General features: G+C 43.0%; 1 protein-coding gene across 4 annotated transcripts in view; it reads left to right on the plus strand.

Annotated features, from left to right (window-relative positions):
* The window catches only part of fhit (fragile histidine triad diadenosine triphosphatase), a 354,989-nt gene that overhangs the window by 13,897 nt on the left and 314,506 nt on the right, over positions 1-26,586 (plus strand). For 3 of the 4 annotated variants that reach the window (XM_074649370.1, XM_074649332.1, XM_074649343.1), the window contains exons 2-3: positions 461-546; positions 21,921-22,008. The gene's annotated coding sequence lies outside the window, so the exon portion shown is untranslated. The remainder of the gene's footprint in view (positions 1-460; positions 547-21,920; positions 22,009-26,586) is intronic. The other variant, XM_074649353.1, reaches the window with a different exon arrangement.

Raw genomic sequence — 26,586 nt, forward strand, 5'->3', positions numbered from 1 at the left:
TCACCCCTAATATCTGTAATTGTAGGTAGTGTTTGGCTCTTTGTTGAATGCCATAAAAGTAAATGAACTCACATTTAAACCTCGCCTACATGTTGCCAGGGTCCTTCTGGCTGTTTCTCCAGTCCTTGATACTGTATGGAAATCAAGGCAGGAGAAAGTTGGAGAGCGGTTACTTTGGGGCAAACATTCCTCAGTTGTAATTCAGTGTGTGTGTGTAATTCAGCTGTCGGTGTGTATATGTGTGTGTGTGTGTGTGTGTGTGTCTATGTTCATGCATACTGCTAGAGGTCAGAGGAGCTGCCAAATGATTTTCACTGCGAGGTCGTAAGGTCAACGTCGAGGTGTGGAGAACGGGGGCGCTGCCGGACCTCAGGCTGAATATCAATGCTCCACCTCTCCCCCTGGGTGGGTCAAGCATTTACATCAAAAATCACAACCATCCTGCTTTCTTCTCCCGCAGGCAAAGAGAGCCGAGCAGCTGGTTCTTTCTTTCTCACCCACGAACACGAGCGGTCCACTGCAGCACTGAGGAGTCATCCTTTGCAGGTAAAGATTACACAGCTACTGTAAGAACACTGGCTATCGGATCTGAACCAAAACGTACATGATTTGTGGTTGTACTGTAGCGATTTTGAATGTTTTAGCCAACTAATTATGGGTTACACTAGACAGTACAGTGCCCCAACACTGTTTAGAAAGATTTTCTAGCTTCATGGCTGTCATTGCTTTCTGCTCATTTCAGCGAAAGCAAGTTTAATTTTGAAATGGAACTTCTGAAACCAGTGGTTTGAAGGATAAAACATTCTTAAATGCATCAACGAGAACTGCTGCATTACTACTCGACAATAACACGACTTTGTCAAAATGAACATTAAAAATCACTTTTAAAAATGACATTAATGTGAAGTGTATCCAATTTGCCATTAAAACATACAAACCAAGCAGCATGGTCCTTTTAAGTATTGAGTATTCATCCTCAGTAATAAATGAATGCAAATCAGCTGTGTTGCAAACAAACCCTTGTTAGCTGTGTGCAAGCAAATGGCTCATTCATCAGTATTTGCGAGCTCATGGTGCTTTAGACTCAAGCCCCACCAATGCACTGAGCCACTAATTCTGCCTCCATTAATTTTGGAATGGTAAAGTGGGCAATCTGCTGCACTGAGCTTTGCAGTTTCTGGGAATCGGGTGACATAGATATGTCCTGGGCTGGTACCGCTAAGTGATTATCAATAATAGTAGTCGGTAATTATCAATTTATGTTGTTATGTTGATAAATTAAAAAGAAAAATCAATCATTAATAAAAGCTGTGTATTACAGTCAAATATCTAAACGCTCCACTAACAGCCCGGACACACCAGGAACGTCAGGAGCGCGTGGTGGCTGCGTGATTCGTTCACACCAGCTGCATTTCAGCTGCGTCTCTGCTGCATTGCTGCTGCTGTCAGCCCTGTCTTTCTACAAAGAGTTTGCCTTTTAATGGCCATTTAATTCATTATAAATATCATTTATATTTATTTTAGACCGAGAAAGGTTAGGAAACGTATGGTAATTAGTAAATAATAGTAATAATCCACAATTAAAACTCCGTACTATATTCATTCATGTTCTAGAACACTGTCCAGCACATATTTCAGAATAAAAGCCTCGTGTTAACAAATGAAGGAATTCTGTCCACAGCGAAAACGCTTGAGGGCTTTCATTTTGAAATGAAAGCAGGAAGTGTTGATTTAAAAATACGTCTTTACTTTTTTTTTACATCTCCGTAACATATCTTACAGATAGACATCGAAACTGTAGTAATGTAGCTGATATGATGTTAATATACAGTCAATAGATCACTTTCACTGTCTGTTGCTGCTGTGAGGCGCGCGGCACGTGTCAAAAATATGCAGACCTCTATTCTCTAGAAGAGACGCAGCTGTGACGCTCGTGAGACGCTCGTGAGACGCTCGTCTCACGCGGGCAGTGTGGCTGCTCTAACCTGTTAACACGGACACAGAAATAAAAAACAACAGGTAACGCAGCCGCCACACGTTCTTGACGTTCCTGGTGTGTCCGGGCCGTAAGGGTGTATTCACACCTGCCTTGTTTAGTTCATTTGAATTGAACCCTAGAGCGTTTACCCTCTCGGTGCGGTTCGTTTGGGCAGGTGTGAACACAGCAATTGCACTCGGGTGCGCACCAAAACAAGGGAACCGAGACTTCCTTGAAGGGTCTCGGTTCGGTTCCAAAAGAACTGCGGTACGCTTCATTTGTGGTGAGAACATGATACGACCTCGATCCGGTCCAACTGGAGAAAGCATTGCGCCTTTTTGGATTAAACCAGCTCCGGTAGCAAGCTGCGCTGTGCAACAACAACAACAACAACATTACTACAAAAGAGCCTACCCTTGCTCTCGCTATTCACATCAGTACTAAACAGGTGTAACGCCAGGCTGTGTTGAAGACCACGGGCATACCTGATTGATCTTCGGAAATAGTTTTGGCCGATGAGCATGTCAAAGTTTAGGAGGGTTAATGCACGCCTCCTCCTCCGTCCTCCGTACGTCTTGATATGCGCCTTCGGCGACTCCAGTGCATCAACACATTGTTTTCCAGTCACCTCATTTTCAAACTGTATCATTTGCCTTGAGTGAAAAATTGCTACGAGGTAAAAAAAAAAAGATGACCAGGGCCAAGATCAAGCGGCGTAGTTGTCCCTCCATTGTTGTGTTCTGGAAGTCTGCTCTTCTTTTGGTTACTTCCGGGAGTTTTCCCGCATGGACATTTTGACCAATTGTGAGAGCAGTTTTTTTGCGCATCAAAATTTTGGTCCGCTTTTAAATGCTGCCGTGTGAACACAAACACAAACCGATTTGGTCCCTGATTCGGACCAAAGCAAACGGACTACATGTGTGAAAACGCCCTAACTGGTTTAAATAAAACCAAAGGTGTCATTTTAGTTCGTTAGTGTATTTTGTTCAGACTTGTGGACAAGCATATGATGCCCGCACTTATAGTGAGGTTTCAGTGTTTGAGCTTTGTCTTAATTTTGAACAAACCGCAGGTGACGATCGATGGCATGTAAATAAGACGGCTTTGGAGTTATTGCAAGTTAAATTTTGTCACCTTTGACAGTCCTGTGCAAGCAGTTTCCCCCTGCTCCCAGTCTTTGTGATAAGTTAGGCCAGGGGTGCCCAAACCTGTATTGTATTGTTAAGATGCAAACTGGTACTAAGATCCCAAGTACCCTTAAAGGTCCCATATCATGCTCATTTTCAGGTTCATATTTGTATTTGGGGTTTTTCCTAGAACTTGTTTACATACTTTAATGTTTAAAAAAACCTTTATTTTCCTCATGCTGTCTGCTTGAATATACCTGCATTTATCCTCTGTCTGAAACGCTCCGTTTTAGTACATATCAATGGAATTGCAACAGAATTGCGTTGCTTGGCAACAGCTTGGGTCCATGGTTACATCCTGTCAGCTGATGTCACTCACATCCACTGCAACAGGAAATAAACTGAGACCCATTTAGAATGTTTACGTTTAAAACTTTGAAATGGTCTAAATATTGTAGATCACAGATGTACATCACAAATGGAAAGAAATCCTGACGGCTTGTTTCAAAAGCTAAGGTTCTGAATACGGGCTGTGTGTATTTCTCTTTGTATTAAGCATTTCGATACTTTCACAGTATTTAATTATCACTTCAACTTGCTTTATGATGTAAAAGCCATGAAAATGTCATTTTTTACAATATGGGACCTTTAATTGAAATGCCTTTTGTCCGTGTGCCACTGTCTCCGCCTCTCAATTTTTTTCTTACCTCACTTGCGCCAAACTGACTTCCTACGCAGAGTGTCACTCTGCCTGCTGTGCTCAGTTCATGAAAAATGATTGATAATTGGGGATCCTACATATAATATAACAGCATAAACAATAATGTATATTATTACATATATATATATATAAACATAGAAACATCTGGTGGGCCAGCTTTGGCCCGCAAGCCCCACTTTGGGCAGCCCTGAGCTAGGCTAACCACATCTTGAACATACAGAGATAAAAGTGATATGACTTTGAGTAACAAAAGTAAAATTCATGTTTTCCAAAATGCCGTACTTCTTTAAGTTTGGCCCAACCTGAGCAACTTGTCGTTTCCATTTAAATTCAATGCAGCATGTTTGTAGTGGGCGTGACCAATACCCAGCAGAAATCAATTGCCCACTGGGGGCCTGTAATCTACCCAGGTTGGGACCTTGTGTCCTTTGGCCCCTTTACAATTGGGCCATTTTTAGTTAGTGGTGGGGAGACTCGCACCAAGCTGAGCCATGAGCAACTGCAAACTACTGAAGCCATGCTGGCACAGTGTGTGTTTGCCACTGTAAAGCACAGCAAGGTATGTTGTTTACCTTGCTGACAGCCTCTCTTCATCTAACATCTCATTGTGGCTGTTTCTGCTCATAGAAACGTATCACAGGTAACAAAGCTCTGCTTACTCAGTGATGAAACTTCAACTTTATTACAACCTTCATATACATACAGGTACATGGAAATAGACCTCTGCATTTAACTATTATAATCCATCCTAAGCATTAGGAGCAGTGGGCTGCCAGGGAGCAACTTGAGGTTCAATGTTTCGCTCAAGGATACTTGGACATGTGGAGCCGGGGATGGAACCGCTAACCTTCTGGTTGAAGGACAACCCGCTGAAATAACCACATGGAAAAAGCCTATTTTTGTATGCTCCTTTGTGAACTGAATACTTGAAAAGTAGCACTTTAGTACAAAAATTAACATAAGTTTCAAGTGAATTTATAGAGAAAAAAAAAGAATAAATATTTCAATCTATGCACTGACTATGTTTACATGTATGCACACAAAAACAGAGTAATCACATTATAACAATAGTTTGATTAAACTACAATAGGACTATTCCCATAAGCAGAATTCTTGGATATTCTGAGATATTTCAGTTTGTATGTCGTAACCTCTCGGATCATTCAAATGCATTAATAATAAGTAAGTAGTGCAATAAGTAAGATCTTTTTGAATATACAATAACGTGCTTATTTTTGATGCCCTTCAGCTGAGTCTATCCTGTTAGTGTTGCTGCGGCGGCTCACGTCTCTTGGCGGCAGCTTAGTGTACGTCAATGTCAGCGCTTGCTGAACGGGGAAGAAAAAAGACACTAGAGTTGCCTGTCTGCAGATACCAGCAGAGGATCGCCATTTATCCTCACTCAGTAGCTAGTGCCATTAATCCATCTGAAAACCAAGGCCCTCCCTCGCTCTCAGACACATTAAAAGCCCATGTCAAATTTGTGCCAATGGAAGAAGTAGTTTGTCCTTTATGCATTGAGACAAAAAGTAAGGTTGTGGTGCCTAATATCCTCAGGAATTATGTCCAAATTGGACAGTATCTGTACCTCGTGATTTACGTCCAATGCCGACTTTAAGTCCCAAAATAGGAAGTTGTGTGGCCTTCATGAAGTGAGGCTAAGAGAGGGCCGAAGAGCTATGTTGAATTCGGAGGGCCGCCCCCAACAAATTTCTGTAACCTTCCAAAACTGATGATCTTACTCTCACACCCACTTCACGCCATGATTAACTAGCTGTACGGCGGGGAGAAAGGAGCCACGGTGTGAACTTCTCTCGCTGGTTCCCTTTTTTGTTTGTTACGCAACTATTTGTCTCACTTTTTACATGTACAATTGAGTGAAAGAAAATGTCTTCCAAGAGAGACTGTCTGAAAATGTGTGCCGTTATCCCCATATTTAAATGATATTGCGTCTCCATCAGCCACTATTAATACCACCTCACTTCCTCTGGTCTTTGTTGGTTAGTCTTTAGTCATGCGTGGAGTTTTGTTTGCCAGTTGTCTGTTTGCTGTTGCCTGCCTACATTTTGGATTCTCCGTGTTGTAAGCCTTGTGTTTATTAAATCTTTTACTGATCCGGTCAGCCTGCTATTGTCTGCGTTTGCGCCCACCCTGCTTGTACTGCTCTCCAAATCCTGACGGTACAAACCGACCACCCATGGACACAGCAGTATTGTTTGAGGAGGAACTTTATGACTTGTCATACTCCCTCATTTGTTTGCATGGAAAGTGGAAGAGAGCCACTAGTAAGGAGTACAAGGAGACTGCTTTTAGGTTGGCATGCAGGGAAGTGTCGTCTGTGCCACGACTGAGGAGCTCCTTACCTGGATGGATTAAGAATGTTTAAAACACCCCTGATTCCCAGCCTGCTAGCCCTCGTCCTACACTCCTATCAGCCTATGGCTCAGTGTCCCTGACGACTTCAAGCCAGTTCCTGTGTTGGGGGTCCCAGCCAACTTCAAGCCAGTTCTTGTGTCGGGGTCCCAGCCGACTTCAAGCCAGTTCTTGTGTCGGGGTCCCCTTCCGGCTTCAAGCCAGTTCCTGTGTTGGGGGTCCCAGCCAACTTCAAGCCAGTTCTTGTGTCGGGGTCCCAGCCGACTTCAAGCCAGTTCTTGTGTCGGGGTCCCAGCCGACTTCAAGCCAGTTCCTGTGTCAGGGGTCCCAGCCAACTTCAAGCCAGTTCTTGTGTCGGGGTCCCAGCCGACTTCAAGCCAGTTCCTGTGTTGGGGGTCCCAGCCGACTTCAAGCCAGTTCTTGTGTCGGGGTCCCAGCCGACTTCAAGCCAGTTCTTGTGTCGGGGTCCCAGCCAACTTCAAGCCAGTTCCTGTGTTGGGGGTCCCAGCCGACTTCAAGCCAGTTCTTGTGTCGGGGTCCCAGCCGACTTCAACCCAGTTCTTGTGTCGGGGTCCCAGCCGACTTCAAGCCAGTTCCTGTGTCAGGGGTCCCAGCCAACTTCAAGCCAGTTCTTGTGTCGGGGTCCCAGCCGACTTCAAGCCAATTCCTGTGTCGGGGTCCCTGCCGACCTCAAGCCAATTCCTGTGTCGGGGGTCCCAGCCAACTTCAAGCCAGTTTTCTGAGTTGGGGGTCCGGCCGACACCTGCTCCAGTGTTCAGTCGGTGGTCCGGCCGACCCCTGTTCCTCATGTCCAGTCGGCGGTCTGGCCGACACCTGTTCCCCGTGTTCAGACGGCGGTCCGGCAAACACCTGCTCCCCGTGTCCAGTCAGCGGTCCGGCTGACACCTGTTCCTCATGTCCAGTCGGCGGTCCAGACCAACAAGTCCCTGTCCGGCTGCAGCAGCCCCAAGTCTGAAGTCCCAATCTGCCCTCCCTGGCCTCAAGACTCCGTCGCCAAGATCGAGTGTAGTTCTGTCACCGTGGCTGTCTTCCAGAGAGGATCTGCTTCTGCCCTGCCACCAGGCGGTCCGCCTGAGTTTTCCTGCTCCGCCCCTGTTCGGCTCCCAGGCCGGTTGCCCCTTGTTAAATCTTTACTGAACCAGTCAGCCTGCTGTTGTCTGCGTTTTTGTCCTCCCTGCTTGTTCTGCTCTCCAAATCGTGACAATATTGGGTTTAAATTAAATTATTATTTTGACCCGATGATGGCGCTAGATGAAAAGTCAGAGGATCACCAAAGTTATTACAGTTCATCCTGAGAGGAACGTGAATGTCTCTACAAAATTTGACATTTAACAAATATTATGGCAGTCCCATCTAGTTAAGACATTTCACTAAAAACACAAAAGAGAACGTCATGGTGATGTTAATGGAAAAGTCAGGGGGATTCATTATCTGGGGACCATAAATGTCTCTACACAATTTTATGCTGATCTGTTGTGTAGTCTTAATAATCATAGTACTAAAGTAAACATAAGTGAAAATATTGACCTGCTGATGTTACTAGAGGAAAAGTCAGGAGATCACCAAAGTCAGTAGGATTCTCAGAACTATGAATGACCATAAAAAATGTCATCTTAATCCATCAGTACTTGGCATAAGTCTGGACCAACGTGGTGGACCGAGTGACCGACATTGCCATCTTCAGAGCCATGCTACTGGGAATGGCTAAAGATAAAAGGGAAGGTGCTATATATATATATTTTTCTCAATTTTTTCATAAAAGACATAAAGGGAAACTTCTAAGAAGGGGATGGGCGATATATTGAGTATATTCAATATATATTAAATTGCGAACATCAGGTAAAAGTACTGTCACTTTTTTATTGTAATTTTTTTTTAAGGCCACTGGCACGAGACTCACTTTAGCGTTTGGCTTCTCCTGCGGTTGTCTCCCTCTCATAGACACACTCTCCTGGGCGAGTGTGTGTGTTGTATGAGCATGGAAGTGAGTACGGGGTGTGTGTTTTTGTATCTGGAGGGAAGCAGGGAACAGGGAGAGAGTCTGGAGAGAACGAAAGAAGTGAAGCAAGATTTTTACGTGTTGAGGTCGGAAAAGGGGATGAGAGATGACAGCCTCCACTTCAAAAAAGACAGTCAAACAGCGGCACCTGTATGTATATATACTAGGCATACTAGGCATACGCAATACGGAAAGAGCCTTAAGAACTGGCTTCAAAATAAAAGCGACCAAGAAGAATGAAATTGATCTTCCGGTGAATGTGATTGGCAATTTCACATAAATTCAATAAGTCAGTCAGTTAGTCAATAATAAATAAAGAAAACAAAACAAAATGAATAAATATTTAATAATGAATAAAATGAATGATAATTTAAAAAAATACCCTCTGCAAACTGTATTTCAGAGAAAATTTGAATTGTTAGTCAAACTTAATAACAATAAATTTCCAAAGATCAATAAGGCGAAGCGTTAAATCAAACAGTTATGTTATTTTAGAGAAAATGTGAAAATATCAGATATATATCGTACATCGCAATATAGCCTAAAAATATTGAAATGTTATTTATAAGCCATATCGCCCAGCCCTACTTCCAAGTGTAGACATGATGGCATCACACTTGTGATTCAATTCAATTCAATTCAAATTTAAACCAAATACATTTTAACCAGTTAGAGAAAATGTTCTCCAGCAAGTGTCTGGAACATCATAATGTATAACTTGCGTTATGATTCAATGTCATATACTGTATATTGATGTAGGGCCTTAGATTGTTTGGTTTTCTGTGCCCTCAGTTTGGATTAGAGTGGGTATATTTGCTCAAGAGATTTGTGCTTTGTCTCGTAGTGGCACTTCACGTTGCCTTGCCGCTTTTAATAATTGCCATGATCTCGGAACACATGAGACATACCGGTTTTGAAATGCACGTGGGAAGAATGAACATGCACGTCTGTCCATTCTCCATTAAAAGCTCTGTTTTTGCTGTCTACTTAATACTCTTTTTAGAGCTTGCCATGCAAAATGACTTTTCTCTGACACACTTATTTCTCCGACTCTTCTGTCTCTCGTCTCGTCTCTCCCCTGTGCGTGCGTGTGTGTTTGTACTGACACCACTCCCAATATCATCAGAATGCACAGATTTGATTGGCTGGGTAGCATCACGTGAGATGATTTATAACGCATGCAATTGGTCTGTGAGTTTCTTGGGCCGCTAAACCAGTGCCAAAAAGGCTAGAAAAAGGTGTGCCAGTATTAATAGAAACACTCCGTCAAACTTTTATAATTCTCAATCATTTTTCAGTCACCGGTCCGGGTCTGGATAGGATGGCGTCTGGGTCCGGACCCGGACTTCGGTCCGCCTATAAGTGACCTCTGATCTATGGGCTAGTGTCATTGTTGGCATAAACTAAATTAAGTTGCTTTGTGGACATTTCATTTCATTTAAAAGAGCATTCTGTAACTTGATGAACTGTAGGGGACCCTGGGGTCACTGCAGACACCCAGGTCGAAGCCTCTGCAGCTGTTTCCTGCTCGGTGAGTGCTCCATTGAATGCAATTGGCAGTGAAGTTGATGAGGGATCATGCCTTTGTTGATATGACCTTGGTAAGTTAGGAAGGAGTTCATGTGTGTAGAGCAGGGGTCTCCAACCTTTTTTCCTCTGAGAGCTACTTTGACAAAATGAAAGTGGCCGAGAGCTACTCATATTTTATATTATTAGTAACTTTTATTCACATTGCTCAGCTCCACCCAAACCAGCTGAATAAGCTTCTTTTGTGTGAACATTTAGAAAATGTTGATATCCAACACTCACATTTTGTATCAAAACATCTTAAATTCAGCAGCATGTGCATGCTTTTTTTCTGTATGCATTTCTTTACATTTTCAATGTGTCAAGCTCACACTATTAAATTCACATCAGATTAATGTCATAGAAAACAAAACGATGTTGTTACTTATTTTACTAACCTTTACAGAGAAAGGTTAAGAAACGTGTGGTAATTTGTAAATAATAGTAATAATCAATAATTAAAACCCCGTACTATATTCATTCACGGAGCTCTACAAGTCACTGTATGTTCTACCTCACTGTCCGGCACATATTTCAGAATAAAGGCCTTGTGTTAACAAATGAAGTAATTCTGTCCACAGAAAAAAAAACGCTTGAGGGCTTTTTTAAAAAAAAAATGAAAGCAGGAACTGTTGAATTAGTCTTTACTTTTTTTCATCTCCGCAACGTAATCTACAGATGTCTAGACATCAAAACTGTAGTAATGTTGCTGATATGATGTCAATATACAGTCAATAGATCATTTTCACTGTCTGTTGCTGCTGTGAACCGCGCCCTGTAACCTGTTAACACAGACGCCAAAATAAAAAACAACAGGTAACGCAGCCGCCATGCACTCCTGATGGACCCAATGTGGTTGAGGCTTTATCAAATTTGTTTACATATTCTTTGAACCTTTGGCGAGTGACTCAGAAACGGGTCGCGAGCAACGTGTTGGAGACCCCCGGTGTAGAGGGATATAGGGTGTGGATGCCCTCAGGTCCCACAAGTGAAACCTAGGTGAGTATAAGTTGATATGTGACGCCGTGCGTCAGAGAAGATTCCTAGTTGTCTACACCCTCCCAAGGCCAACAGAGGGAGTTAACAGTGATGGGGACTTCAGTGTAAAGGGAACTGGCTACTCCAAATTGGGAGCTGCAAAAAGATGGAAAAAAATAAAGTGGATGGAGACAAAAAAAAAATGAAAAAGGAACTCTTCATAGTTGCTGTCAGTCTACTCATTCTCATTCAACACGAATGTGTGGTGAAAGAACATGTGGAGAGAGGGAGATTAGAGAGAGAAGAGGCAAAAAGCAGAGTGTCAGTACAGTAATCAACTGCTGCTTGTTTTTGTCAGCTGCCTCGCCTCAGGCTTAAACAGAGCTGGCCAAGCTCTTAAACAGGTATGACTGAAGTCAAGATATGTCTGTCTTTACTGAGCCGACTTCTCTGTTTCACAGTGAGAAAACTAAGCAGACACGTCCTCCTGGTTTTACTGCAGCCTACAGTATAACAGCTGTGTCCTGATTATCTGTAAATGGTGGAGGAAATGTGCGTTGCTTTTTTTGGTACTCGGGGATTTCAAGTCAGACACTTTCTAATTCTACACATAAAGGCTTTAAAAAGGAAAGTAGGCTATGCTTGTGTGTTAGCTTGACAATCACACTGCATGGCCGTTTAATTTCACTTCAGTTATTCAGGCTGACACTGAGCTCATGTTAGCTGCTTTCTGTTTGGGAGTTTGCTTGTTTGTTTGTTATTTTGCCCTAACCAACAAATATCAGGTGGGGCCAACCAATAATGATCGGTTTATTACCTCCGCCAAGGCCGAAGGCCTAGGAAAGAGGTTATGTTTTCACTGGCGTTGGTTTGTTGGTTTGTTTGTTTATTTGTCCGTTTAGAAGATTACTCCAAAAGTCTGCAATGGATTTGAATGAATTTCTTTGGAGGGGTGGCGTGTGGAACAATGAACAACCCATTCGATTTTGGTGGCGATCCGGATCATGATCCGGCTACGGGAATTTTTCTTAATAACTCCGCTCAGCCTGTGCATTAACACCACAGACTTTAAGACATGCGCAGTGTAACTGATGACGCGTCACCCTGCCTCTTTCCTTCTGACTGCAGAGAGAGGGACAGAGAGAGAGCGGGGGGTGAGGTGACACCTGTAGATTCTGCGTTTTTTCACATTAAACTCTGTGAAATTACAGTTGAGTTGGACCAAAGCACACTTGGTGATTGTTGGAAAGAGTAACGACGACGGTTTAGGTGAGTTTTATTTTGTTTCTGTCCAGTTTGAATGAAGTGTTTTAAGCTGCTCCGCTACGTACAGCTGATCTCAAAAATACACGTGGATGATGGCGCAAGCTGAACGGAGACGGGGGGCGGGGCAATCGTACTCGGGCAGCTTGGCGGAGGTCTGCGCTCTCCGAGTGCCATTCTAGTTAAATTATGTTATGATTTGGAATAGCCTCTCTGTGTTAAGCTACTTTTCCTGAATAGCTTGTAGCTTCACTAAATACAGCGTGATGACAAGCGACGTATCCATCCACTGACATCATCTTAAGTTAACCGACACAAAAGCACCAACGGTTGCTATAACACAGTCATCCTCTTGTTGTTTTTTTTTTACAATACGAAGAAAAATTTCTGATGAAATTAAAATGCCACTGACCTCAGAACAGCATGTTTTCTCAGGGGAGTTTAGAATGGAGTCAGATTGCCGGGATCTCTTTCTGGTTGGTGTGGAAGCGAAGTTATCCTCGTTTTGTCCTGTTTTCATGTCGGCCATGGTGCACAGTCGGTTGAAATGTTCCTCAATGTAATCCTCGAGGTCTTCCAGATAATCCTCGAGGTCTTCCAGATTGAACGGTTGTGATATTCTAATTTATAGGATACAAAAAGGGGGAGTTATATCATGGGAAAAAGTAGTAGATGTTTGTTTGTAATCTAGCAGTGGGAGGCTGCCATCTTGGATCTTGCACTATTCGCGTCAGGTCACAGACGCTCTTATTTTTATATCATACATTTTTACATGTTAAATACACAAGTTTTTTCATGTGAGTAGTAGTACTGATAGTAAATAAGAACTCCAGCTATGGTTGTCTAATCTGACCCTGGATAAGAGTATTTGTCGGACTGTTCCTTTAAGAGCATTAAAGGGGAAAATGTAGGCCAATGTTAAATAAATGGTTTGTCACATTTGATGGCACAAACATTGCAAATTAGGGACAACTCTGTCCCTATTGGTCTCTTTCTTGAAACAGACAAAATGCAGTTTGACATTTGTCTTAGTTAAAGAAAAAACAAGCACATTGTTGTTTATGGGTGACTTTATTGCAGAGGATTTGAGCCATTTATTATCATTTATGTGCATTATGACTCCCAGCTGGTGGATCTGTGCAAGCTACACTGAACAAAGATAGCAAATATTAGCTGCAGTAAACGCCAGTTTTATTCATGTTAACATCAAGATTCCATAACCGGAGGCCATGAATGCAACAGGGCCTGTAAAACTGCATTTATTAAAATGTACTGATTGATTTTACTTGGTCACATATACAAAAAGAAAATGCTATTAACTATTTTAAGTGGATAAATTTGGTAATTGGCGATGAGATCTTGGGTTTGAAGAACTCTCTAATGATTGCATTGATAGTGGTGTTATCATCATAGCAGACACGAGAGGTGCAAGGAGGGTCTAAGGATAAAACCAGTCGGTCCGTGTTATGGAATAATGTAAATCGTAGTCGGAGCAGTATGCTCGCCCTAAGCCGTGGAAATGTCCCGCTCTGACAGTCCATCACTCATTAGATAAGAGCAGTGATCAAGGTCACTCTGCATCCGGAACCATGCTGCCATGGGTGGAGTTCTGCTGGAAAAGATCCAGGAGCTTCACTGCTGAATCATCCTGCATTTGTCAGGCATGTCAAAATATTCTTTAAGCAACGGTCCAATCAGGAAGACTCCTAACTCAATGAACTGACCTGAAAGTGTCTCAGTGTCAACCATGATAAGATCATTTGAAGTTCTTTAAACGCTTAAGGGACGGTCTTTCAGTTTGTCCTATCTAATTTTTCTTTAGCCAAGGAGACATTGGACCGTTAAGGAAAAGACACCAGCAGATAATTCACTTTGGACATTCCTCACCAAAAATTTATATTTCTCTAGTGAATTTTAAATCTTGTGTTCAAACTAAAGATGCAGACCGAGTATGAGTACTTACATTTGGGTACTCGCCGATACTTAGTACCGATACGAGTACTTCTCTGTTCCTAAAGACCCTCGTTAACAGCCAGCTGGAGGGTGTGAGCGACACACGGCAGGCTGGGGAGTCCGGGCGGTACGAGGCGGTGCGCCGCGACCGGCTCTAGGTCGCCTTGAAAAGGCTCGGGGCGAAGGTGGCTTGCGGCCGCAGCTTTACAGCGCTCCCTGCCCGGACCTCGCCGCACTGTGAACAAAGGGCTCACTGCTCCAGGTGCCGCAGCCCACCTAAAAGGCGCCAGGGGTCTACGGCGATGTCGGCAACCCACCCGACTCGTCTTGAAACACGGACCAAGGAGTCTAACGCGCTAGTCAGAGAGTGCAAGCAAAAACCTCGTGGCACAATATAAGTGAGGGCAGGCGCGCGCCGGCTGAGGTGGGATCCTGGCCCCGCGGGTTCGGGTGCACCACCGGCCCGTCTCGCTCGCACCGTCGGGGAGGTGGAGCATGAGGACCTGAAATATGGTGACGACAGGTTAACGTTGCGCTGCTGTAAAGTGGTATCGGAGCCGTTTTGCGAGTACGAGTACATGAGCACAGTATCTGACCCGATACCCGATACTGGTATCGGTGTCGGTGCATCCCTAGTTCAAACTGCAGCAAAGATGAACAAACATGTAGTATGGTGTTGTAAGTTGTTTCACCTCGTCATTGTTGGTTTGTAGCAGGAAAGTCATTGACAACAATGCAAATACATTCTTTACTGAGCTGATGAAGTTCGACCCTGTTCAGACCTGGCAGTAACGTGTGTCTTGGGTGATCAGATCACAAGTGGACAGCTCTAAGTACGTCAGTTCACACCTGGCATTAGAATGCCTCTCGACATGCGTCTGAGTGACCACTTGTGATCAGATCTCACTTCTCCACTCTATATGCAAATAAACACGTATCATGTGTTGTTGTTGTTTTTAACCGGCGGGAGACAGCAGAAGTAATATCCTATGTATTTGTGAATTTGGGTAAATTTTATTATTGTCTACCAGCGGCCCCAGAGACCTCCGTACCGGGGATGAGATGCGTCTTGGCTGCATTCACACCTGCACTTAGAGCTGTCCACTTGTGATCAGATCACCCAAATAGCATGTTAATGCCAGGTCTGAACAGATTCTTAAACAGCATTGGCATTAAACTGGACCAATATTTCCCATTAAGTATGGAGATCATCTCCCCGGTAAATATTTATTACACTCCAACTCATCCAGTTCTCTGCTGTTGATCCATATGTTTCAGTCCAACAAGTCCTCCAACCTAAACAACAAAACAGGTTGTCAATGACTTCCAAAGCAACCAATATGACCATTTTCTGCCTACTACTACTGCCTTTGCTACTTCTAAATGGCAGCAGTAACTATCATTGCTTGTTAGAGTAAACGGGTCCTTAAAACCAATGCTGTCATTTTTCTGCCGAGCAGCTTCGTTCAGTTTATTCTCAACAATCATCACTTCACTAATAAGATGTTTAATACCAGCGTAGTTTATTCAGATATTTTTTATTCCTGATGTCTTACGATTTCACTCTCTTTACATGTCTTCTTAGAGCTTGGAACAGTTCATGAAGGCAAGGAGATTCTATGTAGTGCTGTCCTATAATTAAACTTGACTTGTATTCAGGGGCACATACAGTACGTATGTACGTTCCAGTCAGTCACATGGAGATGCATTGTGATGCCTTTGTGCCAAGAGGACTCTCGAAGAGCACTTACTGTTTGCTGTAACATAATGCTATTGAGCAGAAACTGGCAGCTCTCCTAATTTAATTTATGTTCTTCGAGCCAAAGGGAGAAAAAAAGCCAAGATGCTTTCATTCTGATTTATCATAATAGTCAATAATGATGAATCCCTGCCACTGTAGTTAGTATGTTTAGATGCCAAGCGCCTACTGTCATATCTAAATGGAAGTATGTGAATGTGCTGTTGATTGAAAGTGAAGCAAGATGATAGAAGTTTAGGATGTTATTTGAGTGCTGCCGTGTCCAGGAGGACTCGGGGATATGTGCATTGGACTTCATTTAATTGAGGTTATTTCAGCCTTGACCCCGTCTAGGTATGCTGTCCTCAAACTAGATTCAGGCTGCTGAAATAAGAGCAGACATCTACTTATTTCTGCAGGTTTTGATAAGGGATCAAATCAATTTGAAGATGCTTTGATGTCTGTGAGTTAATGGGTGACATTTTAACAAACTGAACTAACTGAAATGTAAATTATTTATTACAAACTGGGGGGGGGGGGGAAGTAAACTATGTGTGTTTTTGTGTGTAATCCTAGTGTCGATCCTATTTTGGATATGGTGTTTACATGGAACATCAAGATGGCAAAACAATCTCCGCTCAAGGTCCACTCAGTTTCTTGTTGTGGAGCTTTCGACTGTATCACACTTCATCAGATCTGCCAACCCGATATCAAAGACAAAGCGTGTGTGAGAGACGTTAATATTATTATTATTATTGTATGAACATGCAGTACCAGCAGGGGGCAACAAAGCCACTCACTTAGGTTTAGGCAAGAAAAAAAACACTTAGTTAGGTTAAAGGGACTGTTTGTAAGAATCAGAAATTACTTGTTAACAGCAACACCTGTGGCCGTTAAGTCAACGAAAGTCAGCGTCCTGTTGCTCGCGCTTGTGCTCGCTCTACATAGACATGAACGAGCATCGGTCAACACAGTGAGGCGACACACGTCAGCTAAAAGCACAATATCACTCTATATTTCAGCTGCTTGGCAGTAATGCTAGCTGACCAGACGAAGGTCTCTCCATGAATCACTGCTGATCCTAGTGTTGGCTTTTCCTGCTTCAGCCTCCCGACCGCGGCCGGAGGGAACAGGGGAGACATCGGAGTTTTGGTCGGTGACGATAACGTTTCTCTCTGCGGAGCCCCGTCACTTCACAAGACACGGGAAACCTCTGTTGGTCTGGAGGAGCTGCAGCAGTTATTTCTGCACAAACGTCCACTGTACATTCACTAGATATTCTCAGAGCTAAACTAACTCTTCTGCAGTGTGGAGTGTGCGCGCATGCACGTGAGAGGTGGAGCGAAAGAGCAAGAACGAGCGCGGTGTGTGAGTGAAGGCAAGTAGGCAGAGGAGCAGAGTACAGCAGAGACTCCGGCCCTGGAGACCAAAGCTACCGTCTCCTCCGCGTCCTCCGACCGCGACCAACACTGTTTAACAGACGGGCTTCACTAGATAGAACTTCGCGGTTTTGGTGCTTCCGTGTAGTTTGTATTGGAGTCTGAGTCTGAACAGCGTAGCCACACGCGAGTGCGCATGGTACACCGACCCGCAATGATTTATACGTGTAAGAAGTTAAAAACAGTCCCTTTTAAGGGAAAATGTCATGGTTGGGTTTAAAATAAGTACGTCAACTAAGTAAAGCACATACAGAAACAACGTATGAAAAACAAGTGACAAACGTCACTACAAAACACCGCACCTTCATGCAGGCGTGTAATATTCACATCTCGGCGACGGTCACGATGACACGGTCACGCTTTCTTCCGGTGGACAGACGGGTCTGTTCCACACTTTGTTGTGAGACTGGGCTGCATCTGCAGATAAAGTTTACTCGGCATTCATGGCATTTTCCATGTAACTTAAAAGTGAGCTGGACAATTCATTCTTGACCTCTGCACGGAATTGAGCCTAAGTGAGTCCTCTAGGTCAAAGTTTGAGTATGAATAATGGCATCATATGGACATAGAGATGTATCTCTTATATTCTGTGTGACAGGTAGTAGTAGAAGTAGAAGTAGTCCCAACAGTTTAGTTTTTTGGCTCTACCTTTAACAGCTCTCTGTAGAGCACATCTACAGTGTTTCTGCTACTTGTGTGACAGTTCCTCCCCCGAGATTCTGCCCCAATTTAAGTGACTAAGGACACCAAAAAGATCTTCCCCTGTTAACTTGAAGACTGATCTGACATGATATCTGCACTGTATTTTCCACCTCTCTCTCCTCTTATTCTTCCCCCTCTCTCTGACTTGAGGGAGATTCTTGTTGTCTCCCTCAGTGTCCTCCTTCCGTCACTCTAATCAGCCCTTTTAATTACTCGTGCTATCAGCCACCCAATGCCTCCCTGTCACCCCTGGGAATCTCTGCCTGGGAAAAGGAGAGAAATGGAAAGGGAATGCAGGGCCTGATGGCAGGCAAGGGGCTCATCAGTGAGGCTACAGGGAGACCGGGGGGGTGGAGGGGTTGGGGGGGGGGGGGCTGTGGTAATACGAGGCCTTTGCCAGTCCATCAGTGACACTGCCAGCTCGCCTCCCTGCCTGCTGGGCTGATGTCATGATAAATGGGCTTTTCCTGTCCCAATCCGATCCAGCACACCACGATCATCTAACAGCACAACAGAGAGCCGGGGAAAAGAGACTAAATACTGTCGGGGCTCAAGGGCTTTGGTCTCGTACACAATAACATGTCAAATACACACAAATAAAGTATTAAGTCAAATAAGATGATAAATTAAACCAAAGCAAGTTACACTGTCCAGAGAGTTAACAACACTCACGTTCACGTGAGGATGCTTCCAGTTCACTGTTCACCAAAAACATGAGCAGGTTCAATTGTTGTGCATGAACGCACTCTTTTAGCGTGTTCGCGCACAACACTGCACGTCCAATTGCATCTCACAACATCGTCTTTTTAGAAGCTTGTCTCGAGCTTTTAATTCTATCACTTGATCTTTTGATCAACAGCTCAAGAAGAGCCAGTAAATGTTCCCTAGTTTCCAACTGAACTCTGGAACCTGTGCTATTAAAACATGCTTGCTGTCAGCACCATTAACCACAGGCATTGTGAGATCACCCAGGACTGAAACCCTGGGAGTGTAACCAGAGGACATTTTCTCAGATGGAAGGACAGAAGCGTAGGAGGACCTCAGGTTTCTCACAGAGCAGTGTGAGGACAGGAACAGGAACAAATATATGCAGGCAGAGACCATGCATATATACAAACAATGCAAATTTAAAGTCACCTCTTATGTAAAGTGTTTCAGAAGCCTTGCTACAGTGATTTTGTTTTGTTTTTCCGTGTGTGTACTCTAATCAGTGTGCAAATCAGAAATGTCAACGGGAGTTTGTTGTGCCAAAGACGTACGGCACCGTTATATAAGTTTGCTGTCACTTTTGCAGATCAGTGAGTTGACTGTTTGAGCTCTTTTCATCTCCACTTTTGTCTGTTAAAGTAAATGTTAGAATATGATGTTTTGCCTCCCCGGTGAACCGAGGTACACACACTAGCTATCTTTATGTAGCTGCGTGTACCTTGATTCACAATATGAGGAGCAAACATTGTCATGTTCCAGAGTTAGCTGAGAGAGCTTATACCTCACACGCAGACCCATTACACATCAAAAATACATGATGTAATGTGAATTAAAGAAATATTAAGGTAGGTGGGAGTAAATGCTGTAGAATGTGGCATTTTAAGGATTTTCTGGCAAGACCTGAAATAATCTTTGTAACAACTAACAAATTAAAGATCATGTACATTCACTTAAAGAATATAATGAAATACAATGCACGTCTTGCTAAAAATGCTACAGAAACACATTTTAATGGCAAAAGTAATTATTGCATTTGCACTGACAATGAAATAAATGTCCGCCACTTTGTTTTGTTTTGACAGAAAGACGCTTGGCGGTATCGTGACGCAGGCCAATAAAAAAAAGAACAGGCCAAAAAAACTTCTCCGAATTTTAGAGCTGTTATTGTGAAACTAAGACGTTTTGCGTAGTGGACCAACATAGTTATTACAATGTTGATGTGAGACTGGGTTGGCATTCCCAGCAGAAGACCTTCATACTCTTCAGCACATTAGTGCCGTCGTCAGCATCAAGCTTCTGGGGCTTTAGCCTGTAATGTTTTTTGTTGTTTTTTGTCTAGCCACCAAAACTTTCAGACTTTGTTTTTTTCTGAGGAGAAAATCGATTAATCATAAAATGTAACTAATTTAATTCCCGACCACACCAACCCCTGTTGCTGCCTGTGGATGTGGATGTGGAGAGATTGATGGAGCGAGGCTGGCTAACTTCCTCTTGTAATCTACAGGCTACAAGCTTAGCCAGTCCACCTGCACAGTGTGCTATGCTGCTTCTGCTCGCTGTCTGGCTCACACAGTAGCAGTCCTGCTTTTAGACAGCTTTCAGAGTGTCCATAGCTTTTTTTATCTGCCCAAAAGCGCTGGGGAGCGCTGGGGAGCGCTGGGGAGCGCTTGATCCACAGTGATGACACCGACGCCTTTTGAAAAGTTCAGAGATTTTCAACAACAGGCACACGGAGCATCTGCACAAAAAAGTCGGAGGCTTCGAACGAAGACACTCGCCACCGCACCGCACCGCACCGCTCTCTCCTCAGGCACTCTGAATAAAATGCTATATGGACATTCGGGGTCCTGTTTAAACGCTCTGTAGGGTATGGTCTAAAGTACATGGCGTAAGTGCATTTATTGTGTGCCCAACTCCACTTTTGCTAGTTGAGCAGCGCATAATCTGGGCGCAAAGTAAGGCGGCAGTAATGGGGCAAAGGGGCTGTATTTAGTCTTTTAATTAATCATAGGTGTGTTTTAGGTGTAACAGGAATTAAACCAATCGAGTGTCATCTCCCATTCCCTTTAAAAGCCAGGTGAGCCAGACTTTACATCAGGTTTTTGTTGGTCAATGGCGTAATCGCTTTCTGCTGCCTCAAGATAGCAATGTGCCAAAAAAGCGCTTGACCACACCTCATTTTAAGACCGACACACCCATGGCCGCACAGATCGACGCAATTGACAATTGCGTCGGTCCGAAACTAGCAACGACTGTTGCACTGCTTTGCGCCCCTTTGCGCCGGGAGTAAGATAGGCCCCTCAGATGTAATATAACTGCTTTATTCAACAACTTTTTTTTAATTGGACTCAAGAGAGCTTTAGCTTTATTTATTATGCATCCAGATAATTTGGGAACCTGTTTCAATCTCCCCAAGATGATTCAGACTTCCAAAAATGAACAAAAAGATATGCATGATGCTATATCTTGGAAATATCCCTGAAACTCTTACATACAGCACAATTTAAACATAATTAATTCTTTTTTGATTATGAAAAAATGTTTTTTGGGAACAATGTTTAAGATAAAACATGATTTTGTCATGTGGACATAGATGACATGAGTCATGAGGTTACAGGATACTTGGGGAGTTGTTGGTAACACAATTTGGAGTAAAGCGAGATGGTCAAAACACCTGATATTCCCAACAGTAAATGGTTGTACAACAAGTTGTGGTAAATGGTTTTAAATCCAGCAAGTTGATTTTAAACACTGGGCTCCCCTATGGTTGTGTTTTATCCTCCATTCTCTTCTCTGCATACACTAACAACAGGAATGACTCCTTTAAAGTAGCATTTCCGCATTGGCTTACCTGCTCAGCACCGAAAGTTGGCGCTTGGTTGGAACATACAGTACCTACTCCAAAGATACTGTCAAGTTATGTGTGACACAGTATAGAATTTTACTCCTTTCAGTCCAATGTATTTTTCTGACCCACCATCTTTACAAGTCATTCCTTTTTACTGAACAAAACAGTTCCAACGCCCTAGCCCTTGACTCAGCTCTAATATGATATCATGGAGGTTAAATTCCATCACGTGTATGCGGGTGATTTACCTCATTAGCAACAGGTGTAACATACCTGTTGGGATCTGTCTGGGGGCGTCTCAGCCCTCTTTGTCAATAGTGGAATAGCTTCCTGCCGGTGCGCTGCTGTCACACGGGCCTCATCCTTAATCACTCAGCGTAACATCCCGGCTCACGACCCCCATATGTTTGATCACAATGTGACAGAGAATTCTTATTAGTCCTCTGTACCCTACAGTAGCCTAATTAAACCTGTCTTGTTATTTTCTATTCCCTCTGCCCACCCAGCCCGAGCATCGCTTCTCTCCATCCGTTCCTCCATCCTCTCTCTGTAATTATCCATCTGCAAGGCCGTGGGAAGCCAGCAAGGTTGAAGGTAAGTGTATTTACTGCAGAAAGGACAAAGAAATTGGCTGAGCCATTGATTACCCATCCTTTTTTTTCTCTTTTCTTTTAAGGGATGTAAGAAAGTTGATTACAGATAGAATAAACATTAGAGGTTGTTTTCACATCCTTTCCTTCAGTGCAAACTGCTGCGCACACTGCTGGTGGAGCACTGTGCATTTTATTGAGCATTTGCAGGGTAGCACAGCTGGTTCTGAGAAGTGAAGCCGATGCTGAAGTGCCTTAAATTTGTATTCTTTCTAACAGCCAGCAGGGGGCGACTCCTCTGGTTGTATAGAAGACCATAAGAAAATGAGCCTACTTCTCACTTGATTTATTACCTCAGTAAACATTGTAAACATGAGTTTATGGTCTCAATTGCTAGTTTCAAGTCTTCTTCAATACAGCATGATGTTCATTTAGTAAATGATGGCTGGGTCAAAATCACCATAAAGTGCCTCTGAGATTTTCACTTCATATTCATTGTATTAACGGGACCTCAGGCTGTTAGGAATGCATGTTGGTCAAGCTCCAGCACTTTTTTATAAATGATGTGCAGGCAGAGAATGTATGAGCAAACCGCAAAATATGTCCACCCTGTCATGGACAAAGTAGAGTACATACATTCTCATTGCATAGTGATTATAAAATGTGCATTTATATATATTTAGTCTGTTTCTCAATATATTTTAGTTAATGGGAAAAAGTATTTTCATACTGGCTACACTTGCAGCGCACATAGGGCGTAGGGTTGTGAGTCACGTGCAAATGAAGACGGTGAGACATCGATTATGACACGTTTTGAATCTATTTCTAAAACATTTTCAATCCCGAGATGGCTTATTATCTACCTGCGACAGTTTTGTATTACAAGCGGCACACGCAGGTATATTGCTTAAGTGCTCCGTCCAGAATGGAATGGAAATAAAAAGAAATGAACCGAATCGTGACTCCTTTCAACCATCACACCCTGTACGTTTTTTTTTTTCCTTTTCTTTTTTTAGCCTATAATTATCATAATAGTACAGTTTCATTGAGAGCACCATGTTCAAGAAGCTGCCCAGCACAATCACGGTCTGATCTGTTGGCCCCTGAGCAGCAGCACATGGAGGTTAGGGGTCTTGCTCAAGGGCACCTCAGTGGAAGTGAGGGAGCCCAGTTGCTCTAATAACACCCATCTTGAGCTCCATCCCACGGAGGCTAGATCAACCTAACCTCTTTTAGATGATAGTTCTTTAAAAAGCTAGTTGTCTTTATCGGAAACGGAACATGTCCTGTATTTATTAAATTTCTTTATTTCAAAAAGTATGAGCCCTTTAAGACTGTGGTCTGCTGATTCCAATCTTGAGGGTAACAGTACAGCTCTTGTTGAATTCCAATCATAGAAGTACAGTTTTAAAGCCTCGTCCACACTGGGAACGTCAGGAGCGCGTGGCGGCTGCGTTACCTGTTGTTTATATTTCGGCGTCCGTGTTAACAGGTTAGAGCAGCCACACTGCCTGCGTTTTTAAATCAACACTTCCTGCTTTCATTTCAAAATAAAAGCCCTCAAGCGTTTTTTCTATGGACAGAATTCCTTCATTTGTTAACACAAGGCTTTTATTCTGAAATATGTGCCGGACAGTGTTGTAGAACATGCAGTGACTTGGAGAGCTCCATGAATGAATATAGTACAGGGTTTTTATTGTGGATTATTACTATTATTTACAAATTACCACGTTTCTAAACCTTTTACTGTCTAAAATAAGTATAAATTATATTTATAATAAATTAAATGGCCATTATGAAAGGCAAACTCCATGTAGAAAGAAAGGGCTGACAGCAGCAGCTGCAGCAGCAGAAACGCAGCTGACGCAGCTGGTGTGAACACCCGACGCGTGAATCACGCAGCCACCACGCGACCGCCACGCTACCGCAGCCGCCATGTGCTCCTCACGTTCCCAGTGTGGACGAGGCGTTATGCAGTCCTGGTGGACTACTCCCTCTCCCCTCCCCTCCCCCCCCAACAGCACAACAGTATCCAGTCAACAGCTGTTTGATTAGAGCCACTCTCCTCTGCATCTCTGTGCCGCTATCTAGCTTTCTCTCTATGTCCTGTTTGTGTTGGCTGGTAACGGCACACAACTGGCTGTTTAGTTTTTAGTTTTTCAGTTACGTCGGGTGCCACTAACCATCAGGATGTGAGTGCTGCTCTGCTCTTTATTATTCATTTCATTCACGTTGCCGTTTAGCCGAGAGGCAGAACGAGGCCCTTCATAAGCAGCCCAGTAACCCACTATTTTGTCAGCACTTAATTGCATTGGTACATTTGGAGTGCCGGCAAAATGTTTAATGCAAGAAGTTGAACAGGTGTAATTACTTTTCATTTTGATGAATTGTAAGATGACAACCATTGTTGATGTGTTGATGTACTTCAGAGGAAACCAACCAGCATTATCATTTTTGTTTTACCATAGGCTAATTTTAGGCCTCAGTATGACCATCAGCATCACCACCACCGCCGCCATGCCCACGTCATCATTATCATCACCACTGTTGTTATCATCAGTCAACCACAGTTTCTACTAAAATGTATCTTTACTGTTGGAGACGCTACAGTGCTCCAAACACCACAGATACTGCAATCCTAATTTTCCCAGCTGTGTACTATATTTTCTTTTTTACCTGACTGAAAAATGTATCTGATTGAATGCAACATTTCAGGTAATTCTATACAAATAATTATCCTTATTGCGATGACTTTCTATCCTTTTTGAGATGATGTGTTGTTGCTGATGTGTTTTAGCGCCACTGAGAATGCTGTTTTATGTGCAGCATTGTAAAACAGTTATTTATTTAAAGTCAACACAATAATTAGTCTGTAATTTCCAAATAAATGGATTCTTCCTGGAAAGGACTGTGCAATTTGGTCCTAATTGTAGGGAAACCAGTGTTGAATTGGTAGACTTCCATCTAATTAATTTTAATTAATTGCTTGTGTATCTTTTGGTCAGTACACAACAGATGGGATGAACATGCAAAAATGTGACACTTGTTTACAGCCAAGCAAACAATTCAACATGTATGAAAATAGAAGTTTCCATTAATGAACAGATAATAAACAAGTATTTGCTCTGGTTTAAGTGGAGGAGATGTCAGTTTTCTCTATGATTAGTAGCAAATTACTGAGTTCTTTCCAGGAATCTTAGGAAATGACAGACCTGTAACTACCTAGTGAACAAGGATAAACTGATCAGTTGCTGTCAGACTGCCAACATGTGGCCAAGATGTTTTTTCCCAGTGGTGGAAGGTAACTTAGTACATTTACACAAGTGCTGTACAATTTTGAGGTGCTTTACCTGATGTTTCCATTTGTTTATATTTCTACCCTACTACGTTTTTACTCCACTACATTTGACCGCTCAAGTTACTCAGTTATTACTACAACAGCGCCGAGAAAAAAAAAGAAGCAAATACAGCGAGGCGAAATGGCAAGTGGACAAAGCTCATTCCAAAATGAGAGTGAATCTGTGGTTGGCTTTCGCCCGCTGGCAAGCACCCAAACCTTAACCGCGGTCAGGGGGGCGTGGCTTCCGGTGTTGTCAAGCCGGGGAGGAAGGGCCAACTTCGAATGTTGTGTTTACAAACCACAGCCGACAAATCCAACTCATTGTGCCTTTAAAGCTCCAGTAGTCAGTATATTTTTTGCATCATTGGGCAAAAATTCCATAAAAACCTTTCAGCATATTGTAATTCAAGTGTTCTGAGAGAAAACTAGACTTCTGCTCCTCCTCATGGCTCTGTTTACAGGCTTTAGAAAATCTAGCCCGTGACGGGAGACTTTGACCAATCACAGGTCATTTCATTGAGAGAGCGTTCCTATTGGCTGTGCTCCGGTCATGTGACCGGAACTTGGCGTTCCTTCACCAGATTTCACAATGGCTGCGGCAGCGTCACAAGCTTTCTCATTGTACAGCTAAACCGTGCACTACAAGATGATTCTGAAAACATTTGAGGAGAGAAATAGACATTAACGTAACAGAATATTGATTCATATTTGATCAGAGCTGCCTAGTTTGACCGTTTCATCGGTGGATTTTTTAATCATATTTGCTCCAATCTTGCCTACTTCAGCTTTAAGTGACAGATCTGAATCTTTCTTTCACCACTGGTAATTTCATTGGGCTAAAGCTATGGACTCTTTACTCTCTACTTTACAGTACAGACTGGGTCATTTCATGGCACAGTTTTGGCGCTATGCAAAACTTTCTGTAAAACACTTGATTAGTTGAGCTCTTCTACTCCATTAGTAACTCCATTGTTACTCCGTTACAATGATTTAATGTAAATTATAGTGTGAAATAGAAGGCAGCCTGAGCCACATGTGAACATGATCTAGATTGTGTATTATGTATACACCTGACGTACTGTGCACGGCATCAGACGTTACACAAAACATCGATCATCATAGCGGTTATTCTGACTGTTTTCTCACAGAAGTCCAGACATCAAGAAGGCACGGGTGTTCTATGATATGTGAAATGACATCATGACCATATAAATAATGCAGATGAACTTCAAGACCTACAAA

The sequence above is a fragment of the Sebastes fasciatus genome, chromosome 1, assembly GCF_043250625.1.
Source record: "Sebastes fasciatus isolate fSebFas1 chromosome 1, fSebFas1.pri, whole genome shotgun sequence".
NCBI lineage: Eukaryota > Metazoa > Chordata > Actinopteri > Perciformes > Sebastidae > Sebastes > Sebastes fasciatus.